Raw genomic sequence first — 19,296 nt, 5'->3', positions numbered from 1 at the left:
GGACCCTAAACCAATAGGACTATAGTCTTATAAAAGAGGAAGGGGACTTTCCTGGTGGACCAGCAGCTAAGGCTTCACATTCCCAATGTAGGGGGTCCAGGTTTTCTCCCTGGTCAAGGAACTAGATCCCACATGCCACAACTAAGAGTTTGCACGCTGCAACTAAAGATCCCACATGCCACAGCTGAAGATTCCACATGCTACAGCTAAAGATCCTGCATGCTGCAGCCAAAATGATCCAGCATGTTGAAACGAAGATCAAAGATCCTGTGTGTTGCCAGCACAGCCAAATAAATAAATAATAAAATATTAAAAAAAAGATCTATTTCTCTCTCTTTCATGTGAAGACCTAGCAAGGAAGTGGCTGAGGCCAAGAAGAGAGTTCTCACCAGAACCAGACCGTGCTGGCACCCTGATCTTGGACTTCCAGCCTTCAGGACTGTGAGAAATAAATGTCTATTGTAGGAAGTAGGAAAAAAGAGAAAAGAAAAAAAAAACACAACAAAAAAAGAAAATATCACAAACTGGATTTTGTAAAAAAGAAAACTTAGAGAACTCACCATTGTATAGCTCCTTGTGTCATGAGGTCTCTAGTCTGCTTGTCTTTTCTGAGTCTAAGGTTTTTATTTGTACTTAGCAGAAAACATAGGGAAAAATATGCCTGCTCCTCTTTCTGAAAGTATTAGCCCTAGGTCAGTTTTAACTCTAGCAATCCATGGGTCTTTGACCCTGGAGCCCTATGGAGTTTACTTGGATTCAGTGCCCTACTGGTGCCTCATGGCTGAAAGTTAGCTTTGCACAAATGGTGATTCTGCCCTGACAGCTGTATGACTCTGCCTAAGTGATCGTCTCTCTCGAATTTCCTACATGTACTGACCTGGGTTGCTGGAAATGTAAGGTCCTCACTATCAAAACATTCTCTTCCCTTCTTGCTTTCCTTGACTATTAAGCATGGCCATGTTCCTTTATTGTTTGCCAGCCTCTTTTGTCTTTATCCTTCTTTCTTTTCCTTCTTATCTCATTTCCTTCCCTCCTTCTTTCCTCCGTCTATCCCTCTCTCCCTTCCTTCATTTCTTTTTTTCTTGTTTCTCTGCCTTGACTTGTAATGTAGGAACCAAGCAGCAGGTCAGCCCCTGAAAGTACACTTTTTGTCTTCATGGGGTAGGGGAGTTGAAGGACACTTTTCTGTTGCGGTATTCATCTTTGTTCTTCCCAGCATATTCCAGGGTATTTATTAGTGAGGGGCTTTCCCTTGCAGGGGCTTGATAAAGATGAGGGGTTGATACCCTCAAGGATCCCTGGTAAATACATTGCTTCACACATAACTTTGCTGAATACTGCCACCTTGTGGATTGAGTGGAAAATTCAAATGAGAGAAGGAGACTCAAGGACAGCTGGATATTCGAAAATATGAAAAAGCTGTCCCTTGAGTAAACTACCCTTCTTGGATGATGTTTCTTTCCTTGATGTTGTATAATCATTTAAACCAGTTTGTGATTCTGATTCATATGCATCCTTTTGAAGGGAAAAGCTGTGGAAAGCATAAAAGTAGACTCGAGTTCCAGAGAAGCAGGGTTGAATCTCAGCTAAGCCTTGAGGGAGCTATGTGACCTTGAGAAAGTCACCTGCCATTTCTGAGCCTCTGTGAAAGAGAGAGTCATCCCAGGGCCAGGTAAGAGGAGAGTGCCGGGAAATGTTAATTTCCTTCCTGCAGTGATGGAGGAAGAAGGGTCCACAAGTAAAACATCATGGGAAAGGTTTCCATCTGGGTCTGGGTTGTGGCTCCAGTTGGATGTCTTGAGTCAGGGGAGGACAGAAACTGACACTGACTAAGGTATAAAGTGCCAGGTGCTGTGTTAGGTACTTAAATGATTTCTGTTATCCATCCAACAATCCTGTGCAAAAGATACTATAATCTTTACTTTTTAGGTGGTAAATGGAAGCTTGGAGACATTAAGCATCATATCACTTGGCTAATAAGTGGTCTAAGTGGTAGCATCAGCTTTTGAAACTTTTTTTTCCCCTTTGTCACATTCACCTGAGAAGTGTTGGCAAGGATAGTATTCTGTTGAATTTGTTCTGGATTACTCTAAGGTTACCCATGACATTGCTTTTAGAGTTGCTAAAAAGTAAAGGTAGGAGAAGGCAATGGCACCCCACTCCAGTACTCTTGTCTGGAAAATCCCATGGACGGAGGAGCCTGGTAGGCTGCAGTACATGGGGTTGCTAGGAGTCGGACACAACTGAGCAACTTCACTTTCCCTTTTCACTTTCATGCATTGGAGGAGGAAATGGCAACCCACTCCAGTGTTCTTGCCTGGAGAATCCCCGGGACAGGGGAGCCTGGTGGACTGCCATCTCTGGGGTCGCACAGAGTCGGACACAACTGAAGCGACTTAGCAGCAAAAAGTAAAGGTAAGGTAAGTGAAGTGAAGTGGCTTAGTCATGTCCGACTCTTTGCGACCCCATGGACTATAGCTTATCAGGCTCCTCAGTTCATGGAATTTTCCAGGCAAGAGAACTGGAGTGGGTTGCCATTTCCTTCTCCATGGGATCTTCCCGACCCAGGGATTGAACCCAGGTCTCCCACATTGCGGGCAGACACTTTACCGTCTGAGCCACCAGGGAAGTCCAGAGTTGCTAAAAAGTAAAGGTAAAGGGACCAATAATTTGGTTGCTGCCACTAAGTTCCACTTCTTCCTCTACCAGCTGCCAGGAGGGTTGTTTAAAGAGACTGGAGTCCTGGGCTGAAATGGGGATAAAAGGGTGCGGAGAAGCTAGGCTGAGATGGAGAAGGTGAGGTCTTGAGTGAAATTTGTTTGCCTAGGGAGGGCTCTCGGTGGACCAAGTCTATTAGATATCCCTGGAGGTCTGCGGAAGGGAGGGTTCTGGGCAAGGGGTGGCCCTGGGAGACTGGTATGTTCAAGATGTTGGGAGCACTGTGACTTAGGTGACCTAGGAGAGCTCAGCTGTGCTGGGGATTGTTGTTCTCGATTATTGGTTGGCTGATTGGATATTTTGGGATATCACATTGGCTGGGGAGGCCTGGGGAAAACTTTTAGGTTGAAGCGTGGGGCTGTTATAGGGGGACTGTCTGGAACAATACCAGTGTGGAGAAAGAAGAATGTATAAGTCAGAAAATCAATGCAGATTCTCTAACATTTGTGTCATACTTGCTAGTTTAAAAATGTTCTTTCACATTCATCATTTGCTCTATCATTTAACTGTCAATGTTTATTGAGTTCACTATGAGCCCAGCACTGTCCAAGATACAAGGGTTCAAGTAAGTAATGAGATAGACATACCCTCTGCTCTTCCAAAGGATTGTTGTTTTAATTCTGTTAGATGGGCAGATCAAGAATGATCCCGTTTTCCAGATGTGGAAACTGGCTCAGCAAGGTTAGGAGACTTGCCTGTTAGGGTACAGTACACAGGAAGCTGAGCCTAGGTTTGCGTGTTCAGGGGACGAGTGCTCATTCTAGTGTTCTATGTAGACTCTGCCAACATTTGTGTATGTTGTGACTTTTTGTTGTGGAAATATACTTAGTTCAGGCCCCCACAAAGTGGTTCAAACCACCACAGACCTCCTGCAGTGTGTATTAACATGCAAATCCATCCTCTTATAGCTTGAGGATGAGCAGTGGAGAGTGGCAGAGAAAAAGGTGGATATGGATGAGTCCATCCTATTTCTTTGCTGAATTCCCTTCAAATATGTTTGAATAGCCTTTCTGGAATGTCCCAGAGTCCTACAAATAAACCACTCATTCTCTCTTTTTCATGTCTCTTGGCATGAACTAAGAGCTTATTAAGCTGACAGTTTGGTACAGAAAAAGATTGAAATATATACATTTGGTGTATATATACATGTATATTATATATATACATACATATACATACTGAGATTATAATTATAAAATTATCTATATATGTGTGTATACATACACACATGTATATATACTTGAACACAAACACAGTCAAGTCCTTCTCCAAACTTGAAGGCCAACCAGCATCCTTCCTCTGTTGGATGCAGTCTCAAATATCTTGCCCCCCTTCTGCCTTGAAGTCTTCTCAGAGAAAAACTCTAACCTTGGTTAAATGTAACTCTGTCTTTATGCCTATACTCATGCAGCTGAAGATGGCTGGAAAGATACACAAAATCATGCTGATTGGCCTTACTCTAAGTTCATACTACAAACTTCAATGGAGCCTTTGCACCTGTTCAGCAGTCCTATCATAGTCTCATAGTCCATTTGCTGTCTCCCCCTTTCACAGCCGATATTTTGCTCATATTTTCTATTGTAATTATGAAAGAATACTCACAGCAGCTTTATTGTAATAGCCCAAAATGGAAACCATCAGAATAGTCATCAATAAGTAAAAAAATAAACACTGGTGCATTCATATAAGAAATACTACACACCAATAAAAGGAATGAACTGCTGATACATGCAAGGACATGAAAGAGTCTAAAATCATTATGCAGAAACAAGACAAAAATAATAAATAATATAGGACTCTATTTATAGAAAATTTTAGAAAATACAAGCTAATCTGTAGTGTCAGAAAGTAAATCAGCCACCTGACTGGTAGGGGGAAGCCAAAAAGGGCAGAATGGAGGTGTTACAAAGGCACACAACAAAACTTTTAGAAAGGCTGGATATACTCACTCTTTCTATTGTAGGGATAGTTTCACAGGTGTATGTGACTACACGTCAATTATACCTCAACTAAACACTTTTTAAAGTCTTTATTGAATTTGTTAAAATATTGCTTCTTTTTTTTTTTATGCTTTGTTTTTTTTTGGCTATGAGGCATGTCTGATCTTAGCTCCCTGAGGAGGGATAGAACCAGCATTCCCTGCACTGAAAGGTGAAGTCTTAACCACTGGACCACCAGGGAAGTTGGTAAACTTTTAAATTTTAAAAACTATGTATATTAAAAAACCTGACCAAGGTAAAGCCTGCTTTATATTGACTTTGTTTTCCTTTTGCATCTGAACAAGGAACTGTGGTGTTGGAGAAGACTCTTGAGAGTCCCTTGGACTGCAAGGAGATCCAACCAGTCCATTCTGAAGGAGATCAGCCCTGGATTTCTTTGGAAGGAATGATGCTAAAGCTGAAACTGCAGTACTTTGGCCACCTCATGCCAAGAGTTGAGTCATTGGAAAAGACTCTGATGCTGAGAGGGATTGGGGGCAAGAGAAGAAGGGGACGACAGAGGATGAGATGGCTGGATGGCATCACTGACTCGATGGAGGTGAGTCTCAGTGAACTCCGGGAGTTGGTGATGGACAGGGAGGCTGGCCTGCTGCGATTCATGGGGTCGCAAAGAGTCGGACATGACTGAGCGACTGATCTGATCTGATCTGAAGGAGCTGCAAAACTTGACTTACAGTTTAAGTATCAAAACACACTTAAGTCTTGGATCTGAGGTCCTCTGGAATTTGCTACAACTTAAACTAGGTACACTAGAAAGGAATCTTCACATGATTTTGATAAAAGACACTGGAAATTGTTTCAAAAGGAAAGGGTAAATGGAGGACATTATGAAAATCATGGTTATCTTGGGACCTGCGCGTCAAACACCACATGACTACTGATGTCCCCATTTTGCCACTGAGCAACGAGTGTGCAGAGGACTGCTGTGTTGGGTGGAGAGGGGTGGGGAGGGTGTGCACTCACACTAAGACCTCCTCAACCAGCCCTACTGAGTCCACATAAACAAACTTCCCAAGGTTTCTCATTTTCCTGCTATATTGTATGTAGGTTTAAAGTCCTCGTGCATCCAGGTTAAAGTTGCAGGTTTCCTCCCCGCTTCTCTCCTTGCTCCCCATTTGACCAGTTCCCCATCTATTTCTGATCATTTCTCCACGCGAGGCTCAGTGAAATAACTTCCGCTGCCCACACTGCCCTCGCTTGTTCGCATCGAAGGGTTCTGGGGATGCCTGGCCCAGGCTGGCTCAAGCGCGGACACTGGAATGAGGTTCATTGTACCTAAGAGAGGAAGGATCTCTTGCTGTTTCCAGAGGAGACAGAAGCCTGGGTTTTCAGGATGTCCTGCTGCCCGCCCAGGATGGCCCCTCAGGGAAACTAGGCGGAGGTTACATCCCAGGGTGGGGGAGGGGTGGGCGCTGGTCTCGCGGGTCTCAGCGGTCTCGCGAGTCTTGGGGGTCTCGTAGGTCTTTGAAGGGGAGAGGGATGTCTCATGACTTATGGCGGCGGGTGGCGGTCAGCTGAGGTCAGAACCCCCGGGAAGGAGATGTGGACCCCAGTGACGGATGGATCCCCAACAACGTTGCAACATCCCAGGGACTGAGTGGAGGTGAGTTTCCCTGCTTGCCTCAGAGAGAACCCTCATCTTCTGAGGCGTGCAGGTTGCTTGGGAGGAACATTCCAGAACACAAAGTTGTTGCGCGGGCCGCATAGCTTCTCCGTATCTGGCCAGAGGACCCGGGTATCTTCCTTTGTGTCTGGCCAGGCATGTCTGAGGGGAGGCGGTCCGCGCGGGGCGTTGGGCCCGGTGGGCCTCTGCAGTTTGCGGGGGCAACCCTGGTTTGTGGGGGCTCTGGAACTCTCTCTTTTGCTTGTATGGACCGGTGTTCCTCTTGAATAAGTGGTGTCAGCTGTACAAGCAGCTTCACAAAACTTCCGCTCCCGCTCCACAAGGCCTGGCAGTGGCCCTAGCCTTGGCTACTTGGCGCTCCCCTGTAACCTGTGACCCTTGAGAACTCCTGGCCTATTTCTCTGAGACAGTGGAAGCCAGCAGGAGAGAACCTGTAACCCCACCCACCCCTGTCTCCGCCCTTCCATCCTATCTGTCCTCTTTTGCTCCCTCTGCCTTCCTGTTAATTCTCAATTTAATCCTCAGGCTCCTAAATTTGGCCATCTCGCGAATACTGGGAGGCATTGCTTCTGCAGTCGCCTTCATTTCCAATCCAGTTCCTGCATCATCATTTTCCTCTTTACTTCTCATTAGCATTACCAGCCTGCTCTTTCCCACCCCATCCTCCTTACTGCTTTTTAAAAACCTTCTTTTGATTGCAGTTCTCACTTCTGATACTGCCCCATTTCTCTGCTTCCCTTAACAGCAAAACTCTTTGAAAGGATTTTTCTATACTCACTTTCTCCATTTCTCTTTCCATTCTCCCCTCAACCAATTACCAAGAGAACAGTATAAACTATTTTCTGAATTTTAGGATTAGTTTTCCTCATCTTACTTAATCTACTATCAGCATCCCCCTTGGAATGATTTTTTCCCCCACATGGTTTCCAGAACCTCGCACTCTAATTGGCCTTCAGCCTCACTGCCTGTTCTTCAGTGTCTTCTCTCATCAGTCTCAGTGTTGGTACACTCCACAGCTCAGTCCTTTTTCCATACTTAATCTTCATGGTTTTCCAGTCCCATGTATTAAAATCTATTTGCTGGTGATTTACAAGTTTTAATCTACAGCCTAGGGCTGTCCCTTTAATTACATAGTTATATATCCAGGTGCTGTGGTCCTAGTGTGATTAGATTGACTAGTTTTCTGTGAGTATGGTTTCAGTGTGTCTGCCCTCTGATGCCCTCTTGCAACACCTACCATCTTACTTGGGTTTCTCTTACCTTGGACGTGGGGTATCTCTTCACGGCTGCTCCAGCAAAGTGCAGCCGCTGCTCCTTACCTTGGACAAGGGGTATCTCCTCACCGCTGCCCCTTCTGACCTTGAATGTGGAATAGCTCCTCTAGGCCCTCCTGTGCCCGTGCAGTCACCACTCCTTGGAGGTGGGGTTGCTCCTCCCGGCCGTGGCCCCTGGCCTAACTCAATGAAACTAAGCCATGCCCATGGGGCCACCCAAGATGGGCGGGTCATGGTGGAGAGGTCTGACAGAATGTGGTCCACTGGAGAAGGGAATGGAAAACCACTTCAGTATTCTTGCCTTGAGAACCCCATGAACAGTATGAAAAGACAAAATGATAGGATACTGAAAGAGGAACTCCCCAGGTCGGTAGGTGCCCAATATGCTACTGGAGATCAGTGGAGAAATAACTCCAGAAAGAATGAAGGGATGGAGCCAAAGCAAAAATAATACCCAGTTGTGGATGTGACTGGTGATAGAACCAAGGTCCAGTGCTGTAAAGAGCAATATTGCATAGGAACCTGGAATGTCAGGTCCATGAATCAAGGCAAGTTGGAAGTGGCCAAACAAGAGGTGGCAAGAGTGAATGTCGACATTCTAGGAATCAATGAACTAAAATGGACTGGAATGGGTGAATTTAACTCAGATGACCATTATATCTACTACTGCGGGCAGGAATCCCTCAGAAGAAATGGAGTAGCCATCATGGTCAACAAAAGAGTCCAAAATGCAGTACTTGGATGCAATCTCAAAAACAACAGAATGATCTCTGTTCGTTTCCAAGGCAAACCATTCAATATCACAGTAATCCAAGTCTATGCCCCAACCAGTAGCACTGAAGAAGCTGAAGTTGAATGGTTCTATGAAGACCTCCAAGACGTTTTAGAACTAACACCCAAAAAAGATGTCCTTTTCATTATAGGGGACTGGAACGCAAAAGTAGGAAGTCAAGAAACACCTGGAGTAACAGGCAAATTTGGCCTTGGAATACGGAATGAAGCAGGGCAAAGACTAATAGAGTTTTGCCAAGAAAATGCACTGGTCACAGCAAACACCCTCTTCCAACAACACAAGAGAAGACTCTACACATGGACATCACCAGATGGTCAACACTGAAATCAGATTGATTATATTCTTTGCAGCCAAAGACGGAGAAGCTCTATACAGTCAACAAAAACAAGACCAGGAGCTGACTGTGGCTCAGATCATGAACTCCTTATTACCAAATTCAGACTGAAATTGAAGAAAGTAGGGAAAACCACTAGACCATTCAGGTATGACCTAAATCAAATCCCTTATGATTATACAGAGGAAGTGAGAAATAGATTTAAGGAACTAGATCTGATAGATAGAGTGCCTGATGAACTATAGACTGAGGTTCATGATATTGTACAGGAGACAGGGATCAAGACCATCTCCATGGAAAAGAAATGCAAAAAGCAAAATGGCTGTCTGGGGAGGCCTTACAAATAGCTGTGAAAAGAAGAGAAGCGAAAAGCAAAAGAGAAAAGGAAAGATATAAGCATCTGAATGCAGAGTTCCAAAGAATAGCAAGAAGAGATAAGAAAGCCTTCCTCAACGATCAATGCAAAGAAATAGAGGAAAACAACAGAATGGGAAAGACTAGAGATCTCTTCAAGAAAATTAGAGATACCAGGGGAACATTTCATGCAAAGATGGGCTGGATAAAGGACATAAATGGTATGGACCTAACAGAAGCAGAAGATATTAAGAAGAGGTGGCAAGAATACACAGAAGAACTGTACAAAAAAGATCTTCATGACCAAGATAATCACGATGGTGTGATCACTCACCTAAAGCCAGACATCCTGGAATGTGAAGTCAAGTGGGCCTTAGAAAGCATCACTGCGAACAAAGCTAGTGGAGGTGATGGAATTCCAGTTGAGCTATTTCCAATCTTAAAAGATGATGCTGTGAAAGTGCTGCACTCAATATGCCAGCAAATTTGGAAAACTCAGCAGTGGCCACAGGACTGGACAAGGTCAGTTTTCATCCCAATCCCAAAGAAAGGCAATGCCAAAGAATGCTCAAACTACCGCACAATTGTACTCATCTCACACACTAGTAAAGTAATGCTCAGAATTCTCCAAGCCAGGCTTCAGCAGTATGTGAACCGTGAACTTCCAGATGTTCAAGCTGGTTTTAGAAAAGGCAGAGGAACCAGAGACCAAATTGCCAACATCCGCTGGATCATGGAAAAAGCAAGAGAGTTCCAGAAAAACATCTATTTCTGCTTTATTGACTATGCCAAAGCCTTTGACTGTGTGGATCACAATAAACTGTGGAAAATTCTGAAAGAGATGGGAATACCAGACCACCTGACCTGCCTCTTAAGAAACCTATATGCAGGTCAGGAAGCAACAGAACTGGACATGGAACAACAGACTGGTTCAAAATAGGAAAAGGAGTACGTCAAGGCTGTATATTGTCACCCTGCTTATTTAACTTCTATCCAGAGTACATCATGAGAAATGCTGGGCTGGAAGAAACACAAGCTGGAATCAAGATTGCCGGGAGAAATATCAATCACCTCAGATATGCAGATGACACCACCCTTATGGCAGAAAGTGAAGAGGAACTAAAAAGCCTCTTGATGAAAGTGAAAGAGGAGAGTGAAAAAGTTGGCTTAAAGCTCAATATTCAGAAAACGAAGATCATGGCATCCAGTCCCATCACTTCATGGGAAATAGATGGGGAAACAGTGGAAACAGTGTCAGACTTTATTTTTTGGGGCTCCAAAATCACTGCAGATGGTGACTGCAGCCATGAAATTAACAGACGCTTACTCCTTGGAAGGAAAGTTATGACCAACCTAGATAGCATATTCAAAAGCAGAGACATTACTTTGCCAACAAAGGTCCGTCTAGTCACAGCTATGGTTTTTCCTGTGGTCATGTATGGATGTGAGAGTTGGACTGTGAAGAAGGCTGAGCGCAGAACAATTGATGCTTTTGAACTGTGGTGTTGGAGAAGCCTCTTGAGAGTCCCTTGGACTGCAAGGAGATCCAACCAGTCCATTCTGAAGGTGACCCCAGGTGCTTTCAGAAATATCCCTACTTGGATCTAACAGACATTTTAAGTTTAACATGCCCCAAACAATTCTGTCCTAAAACTGCTTTATTTTTGGTTTTCTACATCATAGTTAAAGACAAGTTCAATCTTGCAGTTTCCAGAGCAAAGTCCTTGGGGGGAATCACCTTTGATTGTCTCTCACATTGCATATTAACTGTCACGAAATTATTTTGTCTCTACTTTCAAAATAAATTCAGAATTTGACCATTCTTACCATCTGTACTGTGACCCCATGGACTACAGCCTACCAGGCTCCTCGGTCCATGGGATTTTCCAGGCAACAGTACTGGAGTGGGTTGCCATTGCCTTAGAATTTTTCCCAGATATCCCTGTGGTTCACTTTCTTTCCTCATTTAAATCTTTGCTATAATGTCACCTTCTTAGTAGACCTGAGCACTCTATTTAAAATTATGACTCTTTCCTCACCCCTGACTTCTGGTACCCCTATCTTCATTGTCTACTTTATTCTTGTTTATATCACTTACACCTTCTTTAATGCTAAACACTTTCTGTATTTGTTCTTTTTCTGTCTCTATTAGAATATAAGCTCCAGTAGGACAGGATTTTTGTTTTGTTCACTGTTATACCCAAGACTGTCACTTATGGCATGTGGTCTGTGCATTGTAAAACTCCTAGGTAGCCATTCTGATAGATCACCAAGCATTGGAGTGGTTCTACATGGCATTCCTGGCTGTATTTCTGTTAGATCAAGATGTGAATGGTTGCCTGAGAACTTGTACCATGTAGCTAGCACTGTGGCTGTATTCCCAGGGCTAGAAAAATGCTAAGACACATGTTAGGTGCTCAACAAATATTTCTTGAATGAAAGAATGATTAAATGAATGAATTTATAGAGGTTTCTTTTATGGCCTAATACAAAAATCTGTTTTTGTAAATGTTACACGTATGCTAAAAAGTATTATATTTTCTATTGTTGAGTGTAAGATTCTAAATACATCAAATAGCCACCATGATCTATAATTTGTTGTCCAAACTATGACAAATTGGAGAGAGATACTGTTAATAATTATCCAGGGTAATAGGCATTAACCCAGTACTGTCTGGGGACAAATTGGGGCATAGAGTCATTTTATTGATAGTCCAGGTTTATTAATTGTGTTGTCCTAATCTTCAATATCTTTGCTTATTTTTGTCTGGCTTGATTTATGAGCTTCTGAGAGGCGTGTATTAAAATCTCTAATGGCAAATGTTAATTTATCTATTTCTCCCTATTTTGGTATTCTTATGCATCACTATCATGTTTGCTTCTCCTTGAACCCTTTCAAACATGTTCATTTTCTTTCATTATAGGAAATTTATTTTTGTTTTTTTTCTTCAAATATTTTCTCTTTTTTCTTCTGGAGGCCCTACTTTCTTGATGTTTGGCTTCTACCACTATTTGGTAGATTATTTATTTATTTATTTTGGGCTGTACCACCAAGCTTGCAGGATCTTAGTTCTCTGACCAGGGATCAAAACCTTGGTCCCCTGCAGTGGATGCAGAGTCCTAACCACTGGACCACCAGACAATTCCCATGATAGATATATATATTTTTAAAGTCTTCTATATATTTAATTTTTTTTGTACTTGATTTTGGGACAGTTTATCAATCTAATTTTCAAATTCACCAATTATTTTTTTTAGTTGAATCCATCCTTCTATTTATTCCTTTATTATGATTTTTTTATTTCAACAATTACAGTCACCAAATCTAATAGTTCTACTTTGTTTTCTAAAAGTAATTTCTGTTTTGCATTATTAATATTTTGTTTATTAGTTATACTTTTAATGCTTATTAAAAAAAACAAACCTTGGTTCATCTGCTCTGCTCTATTTCAGATGGGTATATGTTTCTTCAGTTTGTTGATTTTCTTCTGAGGCTGTTATAACTGTCAGGTGTCTAGTTATTTTTACTTCTAATTTTGAGCACCACTGGAGATATCAACTACTCTATTTGGTAATGTGCATTTTTAATGTGCAAATAAAAGTGTTCTTGTTCATTTTTGGTTATTCTGAATTAATTGTATTGTGATCAGAAAATATGAACTATTTCATATATATTCCTTGAACTTTAATAGAGACATGCTTTGTGGTTTCCCTACTGTCGATTCATGGTCAGTTTTTTGTAATAGTTCAACAAGAGATTGAGAAAAATGCATATTCTTTAATGGTTGGGGGAAGGGTTCTGCAACAGTCCATTAGGTCAAGCTTCTTAATCTATTGTTCAAAATCTTCTATAGCTTTATTAGTATTTGAGTTTTTGATCTTTTCAATAACCGAGAAAGGTACATTAAAAGATTTTTATTGTGATAATTTAGCCAATTTTTGATTGGTATATTTTGTAGATAGGTTATTAGTTGCATAAAAGTGTAGAATAGCTATATCTTCTTGAGAATTGAAACTTTTACCACTAGATAGTGGCCTTCTTTATCTTTCACAATGTTTTCTGTCCAATTATATTTTGTCTGGTATTACTAGAGAGCTATCTATCAGTTCTATCAGTTAATGTGTGCATGGTATATCTTTCTGTCTTTTATTTTCAAATACTGTGTGTCATCTTTTAGGTATATCTCTTATAAGTGGTACACAGTTGGATTTTGTTTGTTATCCAAAATGACAGTCTTTTTATTTTAAGTTTGAGTGTAATCAGTTTTTCTTTTTTATAGTCACTATTTTTTTATACTATATTTATATATAATTTTTGGGCTTGCTGTTTGCCCATATTTTCAGTGCATTTCTTAGCAATCTTAGGATTTATTTACTTTTTGTTGGATTCAATTTTGTACTGTTTTGGAAGTTATACATTTTTATTTTTGTTTTTATTCATTTAGTTTTTTTAATTGTTGCTCTTCATATTTTAATTATATTTAGCTTAAAATTGAAAATGATTAAGTATGTTACAGATTTTCCTGAAATATGCAAAGATATATTATTTCACCTCAACCCCAATTGCCCTTTCCTGTGTTAGATGTTTTACGTAGTATTTTTTAAAAATCATTTTAAAACTCCACAAAGTAGATATTACTGCTTTTTACACAGATATTGCATATTTTTGTAGATTTACACACATTTATCAATTTCTTTTCTCACTTTTTCTTTTTGCAATGGTTTCTTCTTCTTGAAACATTCTTAGAGATTTTTCTAGTGAAAATAGTTGATGATAAACATTCTTAATGTTTATTTATCTGAAATTGTGTATAATGTCAGATATGGGTTGGACTTTTTTGTATTACTTTTTAATATGGTTCTCTAATTGCTCCAGCACCATTTGCTGAAAACATTGTCTTTTCTCCATTGAATTGCATTGATACTTTGTTGAAAATCAATTAATCTCATATGTGTGGGTCTGTTACCTGTTCTGTTCCACTAATCTGTATGTCTTTTCTTTCTCTAATACCAAACTATTTGATCACTATAGCTTCATATTGTTTTGAAAACAGGTAGTGTGGACTCTCCAATTTTGTTCTTCCTTTTCAAAATTGTTTTGGTTAATTTGCTTCCTTGTGCCTTTCTATATAAATTTCAGGATCAGCTTGCCAGAAAAAAATCTACTAGGATTTTGGTCTGGATTGTATTGAACCTATAGATGGGTTTGGGGAGAACTGACATCTTAACAATAATGAATCCTTCAATCCTTATTTCATTTTAAAAGTACCATTTAATATAGCACTCCAAAATGAAATATGTGGTCCAGGTCTATCAAATTATGTGCAAAGTTGCATTCCTTCAATTATAAAACAGTGAAGAGAAAGTCAGAAAAGACCTAATTGATTGGAGAGATATACCAGTTATTTTAACATGGAGAATTGTAACTGGAGAATTGTTAATCATGTATAAATTTGTTGCCTAGCTTTCTGAAAAAAAAAACCAAAAATGAGGGCTGTTCAAGAGGTAGCAAGTGTAGATACCATCCCTAAAGCTGGGGGAGCAAAGATAAGAAGCTAAAATTACTAAAATTTGCACACTTGGAGGAGGGGTCTCCTGAAGCTAAAGTGTAGGCCAGTGGAGAGAGGGTACTGCTCATCTCCTAGGCCCTTATGAGTTTGGGATCTAGACCTCTGAGGAGGGGGCCCAGCTGGCTGATGCTGGTGTCTTTGAGGGTATCCAGTGAGTCTTGTTCTGCTGCAGCTGAGAAACTGCAAACCTAATGCAGCTGCTGCTGTGAGAAAGAACTCCTGCTGCCTGAATGAAGATGTGTTACTAAGGTGATGCTCACAGGAACAGGAAACAGACAAGAAACCAACAGGAGAAACTCCCTTCTTCCTCCTGCATCCTTGTACTCTGCCTCTGGCACCTCCTATTGGCAGAGCTAAACTATTGGAAGCCAGCTGGTAAGGCAGAAATGTGATATAGAGTCTCAGTTGCAGCATCAAAGAGCAAAATAAAGAAGGCTTATTTTAATAACTGGAATAATCAGCAAAGGAAACCAGGTGCTAGAGTATTTATAGTATAAAAATACATGATTTTGTAGCAGTTGAGATACTGACATCAGTATTAAATAAAAACAAGTTTTATGTAGCAACTTAAAAAAACTTAAGGGAGGAACTATGCGTGAGAAAATTAGGGCAATTCAGCAAATTTAGAAATGTATACAAATCACAGGAATGGAGACATGTCATAATACAAGTCTTTGGCTAAGTTAATAGTAGTTGTAGATAGTAAAATTAGATGGCACCCTACTCCAGTACTCTTGCCTGGCAAATCCCATGGACGGAGGAGCCTGGTAGGCTGCAGTCCATGGGGTCTTGAAGAGTCGGACACGACTGAGTGACTTCACTTTCACTTTTCACTTTCATGCGTTGGAGAAGGAAATGGCAGCCCACTCCAGTGTTCTTGCCTGGAGAATCCCAGGGACTGGGGAGCCTGGTGGGCTGCCATCCATGGGGTCGCACAGAGTCAGACACGACTGAAGTGACCTAGCAGCAGTAGTAGCAGCAGATAGTAAAATTAGATTTTGCAAACATTTCCTAGGTAAGTTTCTACCTGAATATCCATTTTTAAGAAAGATATCATTTGTTGATATGTACAAGAGTACAAAACTCTTGGTTTGTGCACAGACTTTTTTTTTTTTTTTTTAAATACTGTTTTGGCAGTGAATTCTTAAACCTTTTACACAATTTTGATCTTGAATATGGTGGCTCAGTGCTAAAGAATCCTCATGCCACTGCAGGAGATGCAGGTTGATCCCCGGGTCAGGAAGATCCTCTGGAGAAGGAAGTGGCAACCCACTCCAGTATTCTTGCTTGGGAAATCCCATGAACAGGAGCCTGATGGGTTACAGTCCATGGGGTCACAAAGAGTCAGACACAGCTTAGTGACTAAACAATAACAACAATTTGGTTCATTTAGCAATTTCTGTATTCCTAATATGATATGTTTAGTTGTGACTGCTGGACTATAGTCCCACCTCCCTCTAAGATAAGCAGACACTTTATTCCTGAAGGAGAGCATTGTGTGAAATAATGATTGTACAAATTTATCTTATGGTAGTGAGAATGGAAAAATTATCTCGAGAAATGTAGCTGGAACAAGTCTCTTTTCAGTGGAATCTCTTTCTTTCCCCTCTTTCCTGGAATGGCACTCTCCCAGTCCATGAAGCTGATCCAGTCATCTGGAATTTTTGGAGATACTACCAAAAACAAATGAGGGGTCAAATTTTTCTCTCCTGAGAAAAGTTTTCTCTCCTGAGAAACATCTCCATCTTATGAGATGATTCCTGTTATACTTAGAGTCCCCCTTTCTACTTTTGAATTGTAAGTTTCCTAACCTTACTGAGCACAGTGAAGGTGCTCGAGGAACCAAAGTAGGCATTGAAGTGGTAGCCAACTCTCTTGGATGCCCTCTGGGACCTTTGCCCCATTTTTCAAAGAATGAGAGACATTGTATTTGAAAAATTGTGAAAATAATTTGAGGCTGTGGATAGTATCTTTCCCCAGAGGTGATTTCCTTTTGCTTTAGTCAGGCGATTGTGCTAGGTGCAGATTTAATCCATTTTGAAATTCACTTGATCTTTGTGAGGGCTATTACTCTTACTCTGAGGATATACCTTTGCTAGGTGCCCTCCTGGGAATACTTTACAGAGTTCCAGACTACCAGAAGCTTTGCTTAGTTTCTCGGCTTCTTTGCTGTCACTTCCAGTAAATAGTGTGAGAGGAAATAGCATCTGTTTTTCTGATTCCCATCTCTACACTTCTTTTCTCTCTGAGGTCTAGGTTCAAGTTCTGACTGTTTTGGTAGCTCTTTGATGTTTGGAAACATCTTTTTAAATAATAGATGTGTTCTCCTGCTTTTTGAATATTCCTGATAGAACACTTGGTTTGATATAAGCCACAGCTTTAAGCAGAACCTGTTCAGTTTTTGCCTCTTGATGAAAGTGAAAGTGGAGAGTGAAAAAGTTGGCTGAAAGCTCAACATTCAGAAAACAAAGATCATGGCATCCGGTCCCATCACTTCATGGGAAATAGATGGGGAAACAGTGGAAACAGTGTCAGACTTTATTTTTCTGGGCTCCAAAATCACTACAGATGGTGACTGCAGCCATGAAATTAAAAGATGCTTACTCCTTGGAAGGAAAGTTATGACCAACCTAGATAGCATATTCAAAAGCAGAGACATTACTTTGCCAACAAAGGTCCATCTAGTCAAGGCTATGGTTTTTCCTGTGGTCATGTATGGATGTGAGAGTTGGACTGTGAAGAAGGCTGAGCACCGAAGAATTGAGGCTTTCGAACTGTGGTGTTGGAGAAGACTCTTGAGAGTCCCTTGGACTGCAAGGAGATCCAACCAGTCCATTCTGAAGGAGATCAGCCCTGGGTGTTCTTTGGAAGGAATGATGCTAAAGCTGAAACTCCTGTACTTTGGCCACCTCATGCGAAGAGTTGAGTCATTGGAAAAGACTCTGATGCTGGGAGGGATTGGGGGCAAGAGGAGAAGGGGACGACAGAGGATGAGATGGCTGGATGGCATCACTGACTCGATGGACGTGAGTCTGGGTGAACTCCGGGATTGGTGATGAACAGAGAGGCCTGGCGTGCTGTGATTCATGGGGTCGCAAAGAGTCGGACACAACTGAGCGACTGATCTGATCTGATTATATTTTTATTTCTAATTTCTTTCTGGATCTTTAAAAAATATTCTACATCATTTTTAATAGGCTGGAACATGATTCCCATTTCCCTTTTCATTAAATGCATATGTATATTTTATCACAATATAATTAATATACAATAAAATGTATAAATCTTATCAGTATAATTTAGTGAATTTTTACAATTGTATATCCTAACCTCTCTCCTGCTCTATTCTAATCAACATATAGAATATTGTCAACATGTACAATATTGTCATAGTTCCAGAAAGTTCCTTTGTGTATCTTTCTAGTTGATTTTCCTCTTCTCCCTGAAATCCTCTGATTTTTATCTCCCATAGATTAGTTCTGCCCTTTTTTGAACTTTATACAAGTAGAATCATATAGTATCTACGTGTGGCTTTTACATTTGCCTTCTTTTTCCCAGCATAACTTTTTGAGATTTATCCATGTTGTAGTTAATTCCTTTAACTCATTTCCTTGTTATTGTTGAGTAGTACTTCATTGGATGAGTACACCACATAGAATGAACATTTGGGTTGTTTCCAGGTTTGGCCATTATTAGTAAAAGTTCCATGAACATCACTAGGTAAGTGTTTTTGTTAACATATGTCCTCTTCCATTTTCACTTATTTTATATTTTCTTTCTGATAATTTAAATATTTGAGTCACTTGGGATCTAAATCTTTGCTTTGTTTGTTCATTTTTTCCTGGTGGTTTGTTTTTATGTTTTTGGTAATTTTGACTTGATCATATTTTGCTGACTGTGGGAATCCTGAGAGATTTGAGCAATTTTGTATTTGCATCTGTCAGGGACCCACCCAGGGTGATTTTTTTTACAAAGAAGCACTTGAAATTTAATTTTCCCTTTGGGGTTCCCTGCATATAGATAGTATATTTTCAAATCCCTCCCCTGGGAGGGAAGACTTCTGCTTATAAATTCCCAGGGAAACTTCCTTTTTTTCCAATTCTGTGCTATGGCCTGAGACAGACAGTTTTCCCTTTCAGCTCCCACATTAACATTTCCCTCTAGCTTACGCCTCTGCAAGGATGTAGCTTTTCAGAGATCCTGGATGTGTACTGAAGTCTCACTTCCAGCCTCCATCTTGGGTTTCTTAGTGCCTGGTCTTGGATCTTCTATGGGACTGTTGAAACAGGGCTTCTGAGTTCTAAGTAGAGAATCCAGGGCAAGCCTAGGTTTCTCTCATCAATCTCTTTTCAGTTAGCCTTCCATTTTTATTTATTTATTTAAAAAATAATTTTTTTATTTATTAAAAATAATTTTATTTATTTTGGCTGTGCTGGGTTTTCATTGCTACGTGGACTTTTCTTTAGTTGTGAGAGTGGGGGCACTACTCTGAGCTTCGGTGTGCGGGCGTCTCTTTGTGGTGGCTTCTATTGTTGTGAAACACAGGTTCTAGGGGCACGGGCTCCGTAGTTGTGGCTTCTGGGCTCCAGAGGACAGGATCAGTAGTTCTGGTGCAAGGGCTTAGTTGCC

At 40.9% G+C, this 19,296-nt stretch overlaps 1 long non-coding RNA gene across 1 annotated transcript in view; it reads left to right on the top strand.

Moving 5' to 3' along the window:
* Positions 1 to 4,399: 4,399 nt before the first annotated feature.
* The window catches only part of LOC147362942 (uncharacterized), a 147,488-nt gene continuing 132,591 nt past the window's right edge, over positions 4,400 to 19,296 (top strand). The window contains exon 1 of the long non-coding RNA XR_015135839.1: positions 4,400 to 6,321. This is a non-coding gene — a long non-coding RNA (uncharacterized LOC147362942). The remainder of the gene's footprint in view (positions 6,322 to 19,296) is intronic.

The sequence above is a fragment of the Bos grunniens genome, chromosome 11 (assembly GCF_055505025.1).
Source record: "Bos grunniens cultivar Pamir isolate PY7600 chromosome 11, Bosgru_T2T1.0, whole genome shotgun sequence".
Lineage (NCBI taxonomy): Eukaryota > Metazoa > Chordata > Mammalia > Artiodactyla > Bovidae > Bos > Bos grunniens.
The sequence above is the reverse complement of the archived record's forward strand: the minus strand, read 5'-3'. Positions and strand labels throughout refer to the sequence as shown.